Source organism: Alexandromys fortis, unplaced genomic scaffold (genome assembly GCF_014885135.2).
Source record: "Alexandromys fortis isolate MF-2015 unplaced genomic scaffold, M_Fortis_MF-2015_v1.1 scaffold_40, whole genome shotgun sequence".
In the NCBI taxonomy this organism is placed as follows: Eukaryota; Metazoa; Chordata; class Mammalia; order Rodentia; family Cricetidae; genus Alexandromys; species Alexandromys fortis.
Genome location: NW_026067966.1, coordinates 11,600,913 through 11,615,232, shown reverse-complemented (window position 1 = coordinate 11,615,232; position 14,320 = coordinate 11,600,913). Strand labels below are relative to the sequence as shown.

At 39.5% G+C, this 14,320-nt stretch overlaps 1 protein-coding gene and 1 long non-coding RNA gene across 2 annotated transcripts in view; one reads left to right on the top strand and one right to left on the bottom strand.

Annotated features, from left to right (window-relative positions):
- Pard3b (par-3 family cell polarity regulator beta) overlaps positions 1–14,320 on the top strand; it is a 992,131-nt gene that overhangs the window by 828,825 nt on the left and 148,986 nt on the right. The gene's annotated exons all lie outside the window — the stretch shown is intronic.
- The window catches only part of LOC126508881 (uncharacterized), a 10,831-nt gene continuing 2,693 nt past the window's right edge, over positions 6,183–14,320 (bottom strand). The window contains exons 2-4 of the long non-coding RNA XR_007593986.1: positions 14,106–14,199; positions 11,507–11,980; positions 6,183–7,839 (exon numbers count right to left, since the gene is read on the bottom strand). This is a non-coding gene — a long non-coding RNA (uncharacterized lncRNA). The remainder of the gene's footprint in view (positions 7,840–11,506; positions 11,981–14,105; positions 14,200–14,320) is intronic.

Below are 14,320 nucleotides of genomic sequence, written 5' to 3'. Positions count from 1 at the left end.
GGTCCTCTTATATCCAGTAGAAATCCAGTGGAAATGGAGAGTTGTAATAGCCTGTAGTTAAAAATGAAAGCTTTTCTTTTTTGTGTGGCCCATATGCAAAAGGCATCCTGAAGCAAGTGATGGTAGAGCTGGCTTTGGGGGGAGATCCTTAAGCATCAACAATAAGATAACTGCTTTCCATTACAAAGTAGTCAAATGTGAACAAGGATCGAGTTGCTAGAAAGAGCATGCATTTAAGGAAGTCCAGAAACACCCAGGACACGGCTTGTAGGGAAGAAGGAAAGTGAAGGGAATGAGTCTAGTCTGCACAGCACATTGAAGTCACGTGTCCATCAATAGGTCACATGTTGATAGTTCTTGGTTGATAGTAGCTGCCTAGAAGTCTGTAGGTAGAGCATCTCACAGCTGTCTAACTCGGACTCCAGAAATCTGGGTGGCAGTGTACAGTGGGGACTGATGTGTGTCCCCATCCTGTGACCACTGTCATAACTGTGTCCACTGAGGTCAAGAGAATGAAACCTACAACGAGAATGTGGCCACTCAAAGGCCATTGGTTAACTTAGAGATGGCAGTGCCAGAAGCTTAGTAAGAGGCCAGGAAACTTGCAGTGAGACTCGATGAGGAGGAGGTGAGGATGGAGTGTGACCCTAACAGTAATGAGAAAGCAGAGTGGTGGGCAGGAAAGGGTATCTCCGAAGTCACGTCTAACACGGTGCTTCAGAGAGAGCTAACAAAGTCACCTCACAGTAATGCTGCAGAAAACGGGGCTCAGGGAATGGGAGTAACTGGCCCAAGATTAGGACTTAATTCTTCACCTCTCTGTGTTCTTTTCCCTCACCCACCCTGTCTCTCAGGCACGCCTTCTCCCTTCCTAATGCGGTGTGCAGATAAAGTGGCTCAGTTTCGGGTTCTTAACATGTTAAAGGTGCGTTAAACCATGACTTCTGGAATGGGGCTGATCTCTGTCAGGTTCTCTTCTGGATTACAACGGCATGGACTTCAGTAAGATGACTTTCCCAAGATGCCATGTCTCATCCTCGGGCAAGCAACGCAACAAATACTTGTGGAGCGTGCATCAAGTTCCAGGACTGACCATCGGTCCTGAGTTCAACAGAGATTGAGGGAAAATGGTACATCCTCCTTACAGAGGGTTGCTGTACACTAAAAGATAGGTAGATTTTTTTTAATTTTTTAATTTATTTATTTATTAATTACTTAAAGATTTCTGTCTCTTCCCCACCGCTGCCTCCCCTTTCCCTTCCCTTCCCCCAATCAAGTCCCCCTCCCTCTTCAGCCCAAAGAGCAATCAGGGTTCCCTGCCCTGTGGGAAGTCCAAGGACCACCCACCTCCATCCAGGTCTATCTTAACAAAGACAGTGGTGAGCACATTGTAGTTGCCACAGCTGGGCTGTTAGACTAGTAAATGGGAACAAACAAGGGAAAATCAAAGTGACAGGAAGTGTGGTATGAGAGAACAGAGCTTCTTCAGCTCCACTCACAACTCTTTGACACCCAAGATTTTAATGCTACCCCTAAGCATTTATATAAGTAATAAAATACATATACAAGTTAAACAGTTACTGATAATATATTATAAATACGTTTATTTTAAGATGGTTTTTTATGTATAATTTTACCCGGCATTAAAAATGAAAGCAGATTTGCATACTAATGAGATGCATGCTCATTTATTTTACATAAAAAATTCAATCATGGCTGAATATTTGATGCTATAGGACATAAACCATCTTCAGCGTTTTTCAGAATTGATCAATACTTTGATTTTATAATTGCCAATGCTAAGAACACCACTTCACATAAATAGAACAAAATGACAGAAGTTGTGCTTAGGGCCCCTGTTGGAAATTCTATCCTCATCATAGGCCAGAATTCATATATTGATTGTTCTCTGTGAAATCCAAGCCAGCAACTCTAACATCAATCTTTCAAATCAAACATTCTAACAAAATACAATTGAAAGACACATGAAATTGATATTTTCTTGCTGAGAACTGGTGGTAGGAAAACATTCAAAGTCTGAGTTTTCCATAGTCATGTAGGTAGAGTAAAAATACTTCAGCCCTTAACACACAGCCTTCTGAAATCTGAGCCAAGGTATAGTGTTCAAAGCTGTTTATGTTGCATGATCAGGGCCAAGGCTGCAGTGAAGGTGAGGGACACGGCATGGGTGAGTGCTGCCAAAAACACCATGAACTGATTATGTGGTAATCATGCATCCAGAGACCTTTTACTGTTGCCAAAATTTTGCAACCTTTATATCCATTTATGACCTCTTATGGGGTTATGACTCACAGCGTAAGATACTGGATATTAGTGGAAACAGAAAAGGCTCAACGGCAAGAGATAAAAATAGAAAGGTCCAAGAGCTGAGCAAAAAAGAGGTGGGGTGACTGACCCTTGGTCAGCAGAATGAGGCACTACACTCACCGTGAGTGAGATTCGGGGATAGCTGTGGGAGAAAGAAGGAGCAGGCTGAGGGTTTATACATGGGGTACAATCCTAAGGGACAGCTGTGGGAGAAGGAGCAGGCTGAGGATTTATACATGAGTACAATCCTAGAATTCTGCAAGCTGATCAATAACAGAACATTCTCACCTTTCTATCTGATAGAGGCTTAATGCCATAATGCTTTAAATGATGAGCTGGTTAAAAACAATTTACTTTTTTATTAAATTTTCATCTCTATAAAAAATGTATCTGTTAATATATCTGTGCTCAAAACTGACCTATTTAGTCCTGTCTCATAATCTATACCTGTAGCCCTCTTGGTGGCTGGTTCCCTGGATACACTCAGTTCTATTGAGTTTATGAACACTGTGTTAATCATGGTGTACACAACTGGATGCCATCTTTCAGAGTCACCCGAAGTCAAAGGATTTTGTCTTCCTTGGCCCTCATCCTTTATATCTATTGACGTGACCTGAACTTACACATCAGCTCCAATTTCTAGCTTATGTTATACTTTTTCTAAAGCGTCTATGCTTTTTCATTTGCATTATTGTTTTAGTTTGTTTGATACTATTAGAATAAACCATGACCAAAACTGAGGAAAGATTTTATTTGAGCTTGCATCTAGAAGGGAAGTCAGGGCAGGAACTTGAAACTAGGAACTGAAACAGAGGCTGTGGAGGAATGCTGCTGACTGGCTTCCTCTTCCTCGCTTACTCAGCCTGCTTTCTTACACAACCCAGGGCCAGGGGTGGGACCTGCCCGCCGTGGGCTGGACTCGTCCACATCAATCATTAGTAAAGACAGTATACCCCCACAGACTTGTCAGCAGGCCAATATTATGGAAGCATTTCCTCAGTTAAAATTCCCTCTTCCCATCTGACTCTAACTTGTGTCAAGTTGACAAAACTCTCTTCAGGACAGTTGTCAAGCTATGTATTATTGAATCTTATATATGTAGAATAAATTTTTATTGGAGGATTTTTTTATCTAAACTAAAAATATACCTGTTAGGATTAAAGCCAGGCATGATTGTCATACACCCCCAATCCTAACAGGTTCAAGATGAAGCAGGAGAATCATTTGTTTGAGCCTAGACTGGGCTACATAGTGACACCCTGTCTTCCAGCCCCCTTCCCCCCAAAAATGTACTTGTTAGTTTTAGCTCATTATTATCATCCATAAAGATATTCTGTTTGTTCAAAGTATTAGCTATGCTTCATAGGTTAGTTTTGTCACTCTCATATTTAATCGTTGAGACTCATCTATGTCATTGATAAGATCATTGATCAGTGTCAAGTATAATCTTTGCAATTCATTACTTGAAACCTCCATTAATCAGCTCTCTGTGGGATCTTCACTTAGCCATACAGTTGACTGTATATAGTTTACACTCTTCATTTCAATCGGAAATGCTGGAAAACGTCTGACATACTTTGATATGTGCCGTGCTTGGAAGAGCCACTCTGCTTACCATCTCTTACCCTAGGCACGAAAGGAAACTACATGTTCTTAGTGAGTCCAAAAGTAATTTTTTTCTAGGACAGATGATCCAGATAATGATTACATTTAGACATAATTATAAGATTTTATGTGGTTCAGTAATACTGGAACTTTCGTATTTGCTTACTCGGTGTTTATTGACTAATGAGTGATAACTGTGAAATTAAAGTGGTCAATAGCAGAGAACACCCTAGTCATCAGGTAAGTGTCCGCATTCTCCAGCATGTATGTGCAGGTGCTTTGTAGAAACCTTTAGTGAGCGTCTGTTACATTGCAGAGCTCATACAAAGGAGTTTAGCGGTCCTGCCCCTCAAGAAACCCAATCTAGCGGCTGAGTCTGTCTCATAAACAGATTAAAAAAGGATCATAGTGTGGTGTTAAGAGTTATAAACCGAATCCACTATAAAAAAAACCTTTAAATTGTAAGCACATTTTATTTTGGAAAAAAACTGAAACTTTGGCACTTTCCAGTAACATTGGTTAAAATGATCAATTTTTCAAAAACTTAAGTTTGAGAACTGTAAAATCAAGAGAAGGGTGTACCCTATATCCACGGGGCTGTCTGTGGCTGCAGTGGAACAAGCCCATAGCCTGCCTCCATAAACATCAGCTATGCCTCTCAGGAAAGCTTCTACCCAGTAACATTGGACCATAGAACACAGTAGGCTGTATATTGAGGGCAGTGAATTTACGTATAAATGCTTATGAAGGTTATTATTGTATCTTGCTGTTGACCCTTGAAGTCATGCATTTTAGAACCCAATAGATTCCATCTGTTCCATGGTCACATGGTTTAAAGCTAATCCTACCTCCAACTCTAACTCTTGCTGGAATATTACAATTATGAAAAACAAAAAGGTAGGAACAGAAAAGTGAGAGGATAATATACAAAACAACTGAGAAACATCTCAGATTCTGTGAGTTTTGTCATATCATTTGCATAAATGAATAATGTAGTTGTTAAACAGTGGGATACTTAGGTAATTATCTTATTCAATCCGTAGCTTATTAGATATTCCTAAGCTAGTCATCAGAGTGAAGGCTATCTTCTTTCCATGTCACTTGAATGTCCAATAGCCACATGTTGAGCCAGCCCAGTTGTCATGGCCCTGGAAGAGCTGTCAATGACAGAATGTGTGAAATCACATCTCTTGGCTATAAAACTAGAAAACCCAATGGATATGTTTGTGTTTTCCATTCATGTGGCCCTGGCCTCTTCAAGTGACCTCTACCCATCTTCTTCCTTGTCTTCAGTCTGGGGAGGACCTGAAGCTGTGGGTGGGGCTTCCTGTGAGTAGGTTTCATCTTGTGTTGTATCATAATTCTAAAATAATCTTGTGTCTATTATCCAGCAGAAAAAGGTTATTTGAAAGGGTTGAATAATCAGTGAAATACTCTAAGCAAGTCGATTCCTTTGTAAAAAAAAAAAAAAAAATAGCCAGGAGTCTCCAGTAACTTCACATTGGCAGAAATTAAATGGTCACTTCTATACACAGGAGAATGTGAAAGATAGTGTTTCATCTTTTCAGTCAATGAAGTCAGAAGAGAAAGGAGTTCCAAGTGGCTGTTATAGATCACTGCTTGGAATCCATCACAATCAGGTCAACTCCAGATGACTTATTTCTTCTCCCCTTTCTCTCCCCTTTAATAATGCAAGTTTTAGATGAGCAGTACACAGCACTGGGGTTAAGTATATTCCTGTTAGCTTCACATGGGAGGTTTTCCTTATCGGTACCGTGTAGTCCCTCTCTAATTCAGGCAGAACTATTTCTGTCTGAGTAACTTCGACTGTGACTTAACTGAAGTACTTGGGTAGCTGTCTTCTCAGTTTTGGCAATCTCTGAAAATTCTGTTTTGGGAAATTCTCCAAGAAGAGGAAAGATGGATTTGAAAGGTATCAGCAGGCTCGGCAGCCAGGTGGGAACAGCTGGGGGGGGACGAATCATGTGCTCCCGGGGCAATGTAAGATAATTGATATCTCTGTCACAACAGTGTGTTAATTGCAGAGATGCAGCATTTCACTAAGCCTGCTCTGTCACAGACAGCTCGCAGGAGACTGATGTTTGTTCCCAGTCTCCTCCCTAGAGATTTTCCCAGTTAATTTTATTTCAGTTTCAGAGTATTTTAGATCTTCCTTCTGACTCATACCTTTATGAAACCCGTGTGTGGGATCTGAACAGTGAATACAATAATTTCTTAGAGATGTAGGNCCTACAAGCAGAGCCAAAGCCATCTCATTTCACTTCAGGAATCCCAGTGATAAATGCTTTTTCTATGGAGATTTAACTCATCAGTTGAATGAAACAATCAGACTTTCCCCCCTCAGAACATAATGCCATTCATGTTTAAGTGACTTTTAGATAATAATGAGAAATCTCTTAATGAAAGAATCGCTATGACCAGGTAAGTGCTAAGAGTAACGGATATATCATTAACTCTACTTTCCCTTCTCTTTTAAAACTTGAGTTCTCATTAATTTTTCTATGTTCTGAGAGCCCCACTTTTGGGCTGATGCTACTAATAACAGACAGACTAAATTATCTGTTTTCAGGAGTGAAAGATGTAACTAGTCTTCTAAGGAGGAGGGTTGATATGCAATAACTATCCATTCCTAAGGCCACCTCCCCTCCTAACCCCAGATAAATAAACATACTCTACCCTGATTGTTAAAATGATTGTACATTTACTCATTTAGATGTTTTTCAAACAAATGACTTGAACTTTGGGATCTATTCATCTAGCTAAGTATTTACTCAGATGAGGTTGAAGGGTATATACAGGCTATCCTCAGCAAAACATGACCCAGCACAAATGGAATAGGGTGTTGAATTGATGGAAAGAACAGTCATGTTTTTCCTTGGCTATCCACAGGACTCCCTCCCTCATTCGTTCATGCCATACATTCTGAGATGCCTGTTATACACTAAATGCTGTGTACAAGGCTATGGAGATGTAACAGTGTGTTAGGAGCCTTGAACTCTGTCTCTTTCTCCAGCAGAACTAGACTGATGCTGATCTACTGCAAGCCTCTTAGGACCTGTGGTTTGCATTCATCTATTAGGCTAAGCCACGTACCTTTTCATTACACAGTCTTTGCTGATGCCAAAGACAGATTTCAAAGTACCCTCTTTACAATTTCTGGATTTAATGCAATGTGTAATCAAGAATAGGCCATTGTTAGGTCAATTACTTTCCTGTATTTATCTTTTCAAACAATAAATAATCAGTGGGATTGAGGGGGCAGTAAAAGAGAGTTTTAATGCTGGTACTCATAAATATCCACCCGCTTAAAGAGACGTTTTAATATTTATATGTGGTGGAATGCCCTCCCCTCTAGAGAGAGCTTGGCTGAGGGCGGATAGGAATCCATGCAGTATTCCTGAGTCACCGCTTTGTATGGGCTCACAGGCAAGCCTGAGCAAGCCAGGGGCTGTGCCCAATAGTCAGTCTCTCAGTTCCCAAATTACCAGTACCTGTGTGTACACACCTAAGAAGGAAACTTTTTGGTACATACTCAGTGGGCTTTCTATGTCAAGTTTAGTAGAGGACCCCGGGCCTGACCATGCTCTTCAGACCAAAGCCTGAAGAGATCACCTAATAGCACTGTTTCCCGCTGTTGCATTCCTCATAAAGTGCAGGACTGGAAGACACTGTTCAGGTTATACGCACTTGACACCAGGAGCCAAAAAAGCACAGTCGTGTTCTGGAGAACGTTAGGCTTAACGTCAAGCATGAAGCGAGAACAGCTCCCAGGCACGCGCACTCCGTGATCCCCGAAAGCATGCTGTAAGTGTGTAGTGAGCGTGGTATCAATGGAACTTCTATCCGTTGTTACTTACTTTTCACTTGCTGGCAGGGAAGGGGAGCCTGTGTACAAGAGGACACAAGAGGCTGAACATAGAGAGATTCTGAAGCTGAAACTTATTTTGGGGAACTGCTTCTGTTACCCAGCACTGTTGCATAACTAGACAAATCACTTCCCTTGTTTCTTGACTTACATGTCTAGAGATGAGCCTAAGCACAGTACCTAAAGAGAACGCTGTTCCTAGGACTTACATGTGTTTGCATATTCAAGTAGGGTGCATCATTGTGTAGTTAGTAAGCATCTTTATATGTAGTAATTCCTGAGAATTTATACCATTCTGTCATTAAAATTACTATTCATCCCATAGACGCTAGCACAGTGACAGATGCCTATAGTTACAGCACTTGGAAGGCTGAGGTACAAAGACCATGATTGGGGTCCCTTAGGGCTCCACAGCAAGACATTCACATAAAAATGCTGTCTGTTAATTCCCTTGTTGGTCCTTACTAGCGAACTGAAGTTGGGAGGAGAAGTATATTTTGCCTCTCACTGTTTTTTTTTTTCCCCTAGTGTTTGTTACTTATATAATTCCAGCAAAGTATCCAAGAGGGAGTTGATATTGGTTCTAAACTGGGGGTTCTAAACTGGGTGCAGATCTGTACAGCTGCTTCAGCAGTCAGGATGCAGGACCACTTCCATCAGCGCGAAGAGATGGCCCACGTTCCCCTTTGTAGATACCCTTCCCCCATCCCTGCCGCTCGTCAATCACCAATCTGTTTCACATCCCTGTAAGTGTGCCCTAAGTAGCATAGTTCAAAAGTAGCATTAGGAAAACGGAGACTATGACATTCTGACACTCACTTTTTTTTCCCAAACACTATAAGGTTCTTGAATCAACCATGTCATTGTCACTATCAAAGAATTCCTTTACTCTGTGTTGTTGGGTAGTAATGGTACACATGTAGTATGATTAACATTTTAAGCATTATAGAGATGGGAGAGATGGCTCTCTTCCGGATTTTATGTGAATACATACTCTATTTCTTCCATTTCTCTCTGTATACCTTTTTTTCTTGCCTTATTGCACAGGCTATAACCTTCAATACTATGTTGAACAGCAATGGAAACACTGAAGACCCTCACTTTTTTTTTTCCAAACATATGGAGAAAGCATCCTGGCTTTCACCTTTGTAATATTAGCTACAGGGATTTTGTTGGTATCTTTATTATGTTGTGGAAATTCTCTTTAAATTCCTACCTTTCTGAGAGTTATCAAAAGTCATTGAGTTTTTTCCAGGTGTCTTTTCTACTTCAACTTATATAATCTTGTGATTTCCTTCTCTATTCATTCTCAGATCACCAACCATAATTAAATAAATGCCACATAGTTTTGATATATAATTGCTGTCATATTTTACTATTTGATAGCATTTTGACAAGATGTTTTGCATCTAAATCATAAGGAATACTGGTCTATAAGTTTCTTAATTTCATCTTTCATTTTGATTTGGGTGTAAGACCAGCTTCTCTGAATGAGTGGGGAAGTAGTATGTACTTTTCTTTTCCTGAAGAGTGGGTAGAAGTGGATTTAATTCTTCCTTAACCCTTCAGAAGATCTCTCTGATAAGACTATCAGAACCCTGACATTTCCTCTTTAGGAGGCTTTTAATTATAAATTCAAAGACATTAATAATTGTAAGTCTGTTTAGATTATTTTGTATTGTGTGAATTATGGTAGTTTTAATCTTCCTAGGAGTTGATTCCTTTTTTATCAAAATCACATTATGGAATTATCTGTATCTTTCTTAACCTGTTGATAAGATACTGTCTTGTCTTCTGAGGCAAGCACTTTACAGATTAACTACCCCCCCCCAGCCTCTCATCTCCTTATTAACCTACAGGGTCAGCTGTGTTATTCGCGTTCCTTCTTGATACTGAAACTTACGTTTTTTTCTCTTTTTGTTGTTGTTTTATTTGAAAGTCAGATCATTTTATTGATTTTTTCAAAGGATCGGCTTGTTTTTCCCTCATTTTTCTGGTTCTAATTTCCTTGATTTCTGCTTTTTGTTATTTTCTTAATTCTTTTTGTGTTGTTTTCATTTGGTTTCATGTCTCCTTTTTTCTAATTCTCTAAGTGGAGGGAGAATACTGATTTAAGACTGTCTTGTTCGATGTAACAATTTGTTTTAAATTCCCCATTCAGCCCTGCTTTAGGTATATTGCATACATTTTGATACAGTGTATATTTGTCATTTGTTATGTCTTTAAAGTTTACTTGAAAACTTTTCTTTGACCTGTAAGTTAGATATCTTTGGTTTTAGGGATTTCTCTATTATCTTCTTACTGTTAACCACTCATTTTACTACACTGTGATCACAAAACATATTCCCTACCTTATGATTGTAACTTTGTCTCTTCAGTTTTATCAAGTTGGGGCTTTTACCATTTCTATGACATAATTCCATCATTTTTAGCTCTCAATATTTTCATAAAATGTCTGTTGTCAGAATACTTCCATGCCTTCGAAAATAATTTTATCTTGCTCTTTTAACTGCTTAAATTTTTGATGTTTAATTTCAGAAGTTTACTGGGACATACATGTGGATATATGTGTTCCTGTGTGTAGATATGTATGGATGTATGGGTGCATGTGGAGTGTGCATGTGTGTACATATGAGTTCGTGTGTATGCAGGTATGTACATGTATATGTGTGCATATGGATGTGTGCATGACTGTGGATGCATGTGTGTGAATGTGTGTGTATAAATGTGTGCATGTAGATGTGTGCATATGTGCACCTGTATGCATGTGTGTGTGCATGTGTGTATTTCATGGATATATGTGTAGTATTTAAACCTGGTAGGATATATATAGCCTCATAAATCTATGACTTAATCCTCTAATTAGCTTTGGAAAATGGGGTATCTCTGCAAATATTCTTCCTTTGTTTCCATCTTAACTCCTGCCTCAGAAATCCAGTGAAATAAAAAAAATTAGAGCTTTCTGTTCCATTTTCTTGTTTTTATCTTTTAGTTTTGTTCTTCTATAATGTCCTGTTTACTAATTTACTAGTCTTGCCTCTGGTCTATCTAATCTCCCGTTAAGCCAGCTGTTGAACCCTTAATTTTATTTGGTTTGATTTTCATTTTCACATGTCTGTCTGCCTTTTGTTGCTTTTTGCTTGAAACTGTTATTCTTTGATGAAACTCTCTCTTTCATTGTTTTCTTAACAAATTAATTATAGTTATTTTAAGAATAATATCTAATATTAATATCTGAATTACTTGTCCACATTGATACTAATTTCCTACTTATTTTCAGTGATTTTTTTTCTTTTCTTCTGGTAAGCAAGATAATTTTGAGTAAATGATAGACAAAGCCCCTAAAAAGCTGTAGAAATAATCTAAGGCCGATGCTGTCTTTCTCTGGAGAGGATTTACAGTTTGCCAGACACTTGGAGTAGACTTCCATTCATCCTCAAATCACAAAGGCCAGCAGCTAGATTTTACTTTTGAAGATAGGTAGTTTTTTTTTTTAATTTTTGAGATTATAATTTAGTTATAGTATTTCTCCCTTCCTTTCTTCCTTCTAAGCCTTCTTATCTATGCTTCCCTACTTACCTTCAAAGTCACTACCATTTTCTCCAATAATTGTTATTGCATGTATATTCTACTTGTATATACATATATATTTCTAAATATAACCAGAGTCCATTAAATGCCACTTACATGTATTTTACTTGGATGCATGTTTTCCGGGCTGACCATTTGGCACTAGAACACCGACGAGTACGCTCTCCCTGAGGAAGACCTTTCTCACTCCTTGCTTTCCCAGTCGCCTGATGTTTTTGTGTAGACTTGAGACTTTGTGGGTTCTCCTCTGTCCAGGTTGGCGTGTCCATTGGTGTCATCCTTGTTCGCATCACATTCGGATGGTTACATTAGTGAGATTTTATGGGTATAGATTCTCATATTACTAGGAGACACAACCATACACCAAAATCCTTAATCTTCTGTCTTTTATAATCTTTCTACCCTCTCTTCTGCAATATTCCCTGAGCCTTAGATGCAGGAGTATTTGTATCCAGTGGGTTTTACTGGGTTCCACACCTCTGCATTTTGATTGGTTGTTTTCTGTAACGGTCTGTAGCTGTTGCAAAGAGAAGTTTCTTTGATGGGGGTGTGTGTGAAAACTTCACTTATCTGTGGATATAAGAACAAATGTTTGGAGATTGTTGTTAGGGATTATGTTGGTTTAATAATGGTAGATTCTCCTCCAATAGCCTTAATTTCATTAGCACTGACTAGTTAGCTAGGTTTTCATGACTGGTCATGATATTCCTCTTGTTGAACGGGTCTTAAGTTCAACGAGAGAGCCACTACTGCTTCCATAGGATTATGGTGCCATATTGGCCATTTAAATGCTTCAGTGGCCGGGTATAACTGGTGGTGGTGTCCCTCTTTGGAAAATTGTGTGTCCTCTTCCACAACCGTGGAAGCTAGTTGAGGATATACGATTATACTACTCCTAGGATGTATCCTCTCCAGAATCCTACCTAGGAACATGGGTCTGTAACAGGAGTCTGTCTTCCCTAGAAGAAATGAATCCTGTCTTCTAATTTCAACTCTACAAGGATGCTGAGATCTCTACTCAGCCTCAAAGTATCTCAGTCACTGCACTCCGATCATTTTCTTAGCATTTGACTCCGTGCCATCTGTGAATTAGCAAATGACTTGTAGAGAGAAGTGCCACAGAATTCTGGACCCAACTCAAAATGCTAAGCTACCTACTCTTCAAAATCAATCTTGGCCCCTAGGGTCCTGAGTGTCTTGGGAGTTATTCAAAGTCTTCAAGTGGTTTTGTTCTTTATTTTTTTTCCAAAGTTCCTCCAACTTTTGTGGTTATTCTCACTAGAATAAGAATAAAACAAGCCATTTCACCATTACCCAAAAAATAGATATTTCCTGTCTCTCTTTAATACTAAGTGATAATGGCATTAATATATGTTAGTAAACATCTCTGTTGGACCAGTTGAAAGGGAGTTGGGAAGAAGGCTTTATCAGTAAGCTCATGTCAGCATGAGAGCCTGAATAGCACCCCCAAATTCATATTAAAAATACAAGCATAATGGCCCATGCTCATAATTTTAATCTTAGCACTGAGGAGACAGTGGCAGGTGGCTCTCTGAGGCTGCAAGCCAGCCAGCCTAGTCTACTGGACCAGCTCCCAGCTAAAGAGAGATGTTGTCTCAAATAATACAGTAACCTATTCACCATTTTTCTTTCTTCCAAGCAGCCAGGCTTCACCATGAAAGTCTAGCCATGCAGTTTTAGCAAATATAAGGTCTGTTCCAGCTGTTGCCATTCCAGGACCAATGGGAAGGATTTCCAGTCTCTCCCTGTGAATGTTAACCCATGTTCCTTTCTAAGAGGAATCTTCGACAGATAAACTGAACTGTTCTTTACAGAAGAAAGCACAAAGAGGGATAGTCAAACAAAATTCAGAGTCCAGTGTGCAGTCAGATTTCAGAGAGACATCATAGCTAGACCTCACTGGGAAGACTCCAAATGAGCGAGCTAAGGAAGGGGGCTTCCAGGACAGCAGAAAAGATGAAGCAGGCATGTAAAAGAACACAATGGCTGCTTGTCTCCCTTCACAAAGGAAGCATGTAAGCAAAAGGTTATGGAGCCTTGAAAATTTCTGTTCCTCGAGTTTATCGGAAACTTTGAATTGGCATAGCAGATTTTAAAGCAGAATGCATTTGTACCTCTAGGCAAGTACTCTACAAATAAGCTAAGCCCAATTCTCCATCTGTAACTCTAAGACAAAAGGAAGTGTGTGTTGGTGGTGGTGGGGAGGTTAATGGCTCCTGAAGAATGACACCCAGAGTTGACCTCTGACCTCCACATTTACTTGCACACACACATATGTATATCCTCACACATGCATGCATACATACAAAAGAATTGAAATAAGATGTTCAAAAGCAACATATGTAACTACATGACAGAAATTCACAAAAGATTTTCGATTTGAATTTAAATATTCACTGACTTTAGAAAACTTACAGAAATTAGATTGGTCACTGGTGTTCGACTTTTCCTTTCTTATTCAGTTGCTACAGAACAAGGTTCAATGTCTTGACTTTGGGATCGAGGTCAGGAAGAGCCTCCCATTGTCCCCATTCCCAAAGTGTTCTTTGCCCACCATGACATCACTAAGGCCCTCTGTGGCCACATTTACATTTCAGTGGCCACTGTTAGTACTCAGTCTGTTTCCTTCCCTTGAAGCCTATCCCTTACTTTTTTCCCAGAAAGAATTACTTACCTGTGATACTCAACTCTAGCCCATTTTCTTAGCAGTTTCTGAGTTTTCTGCCGTTGTTGTCCACTCTCTGCACCTTTGCACCAACCACTTACCCCTGGCAATAATTCCAGAGTTAGTGAAAGGTGGCAAGAATTTATACATCAATTTACCTAGAAACTTAAAAGTTGAGAAATACCAAGAGATAGGCAAACTAGATCCGTGTGTGTGTGTGTGTG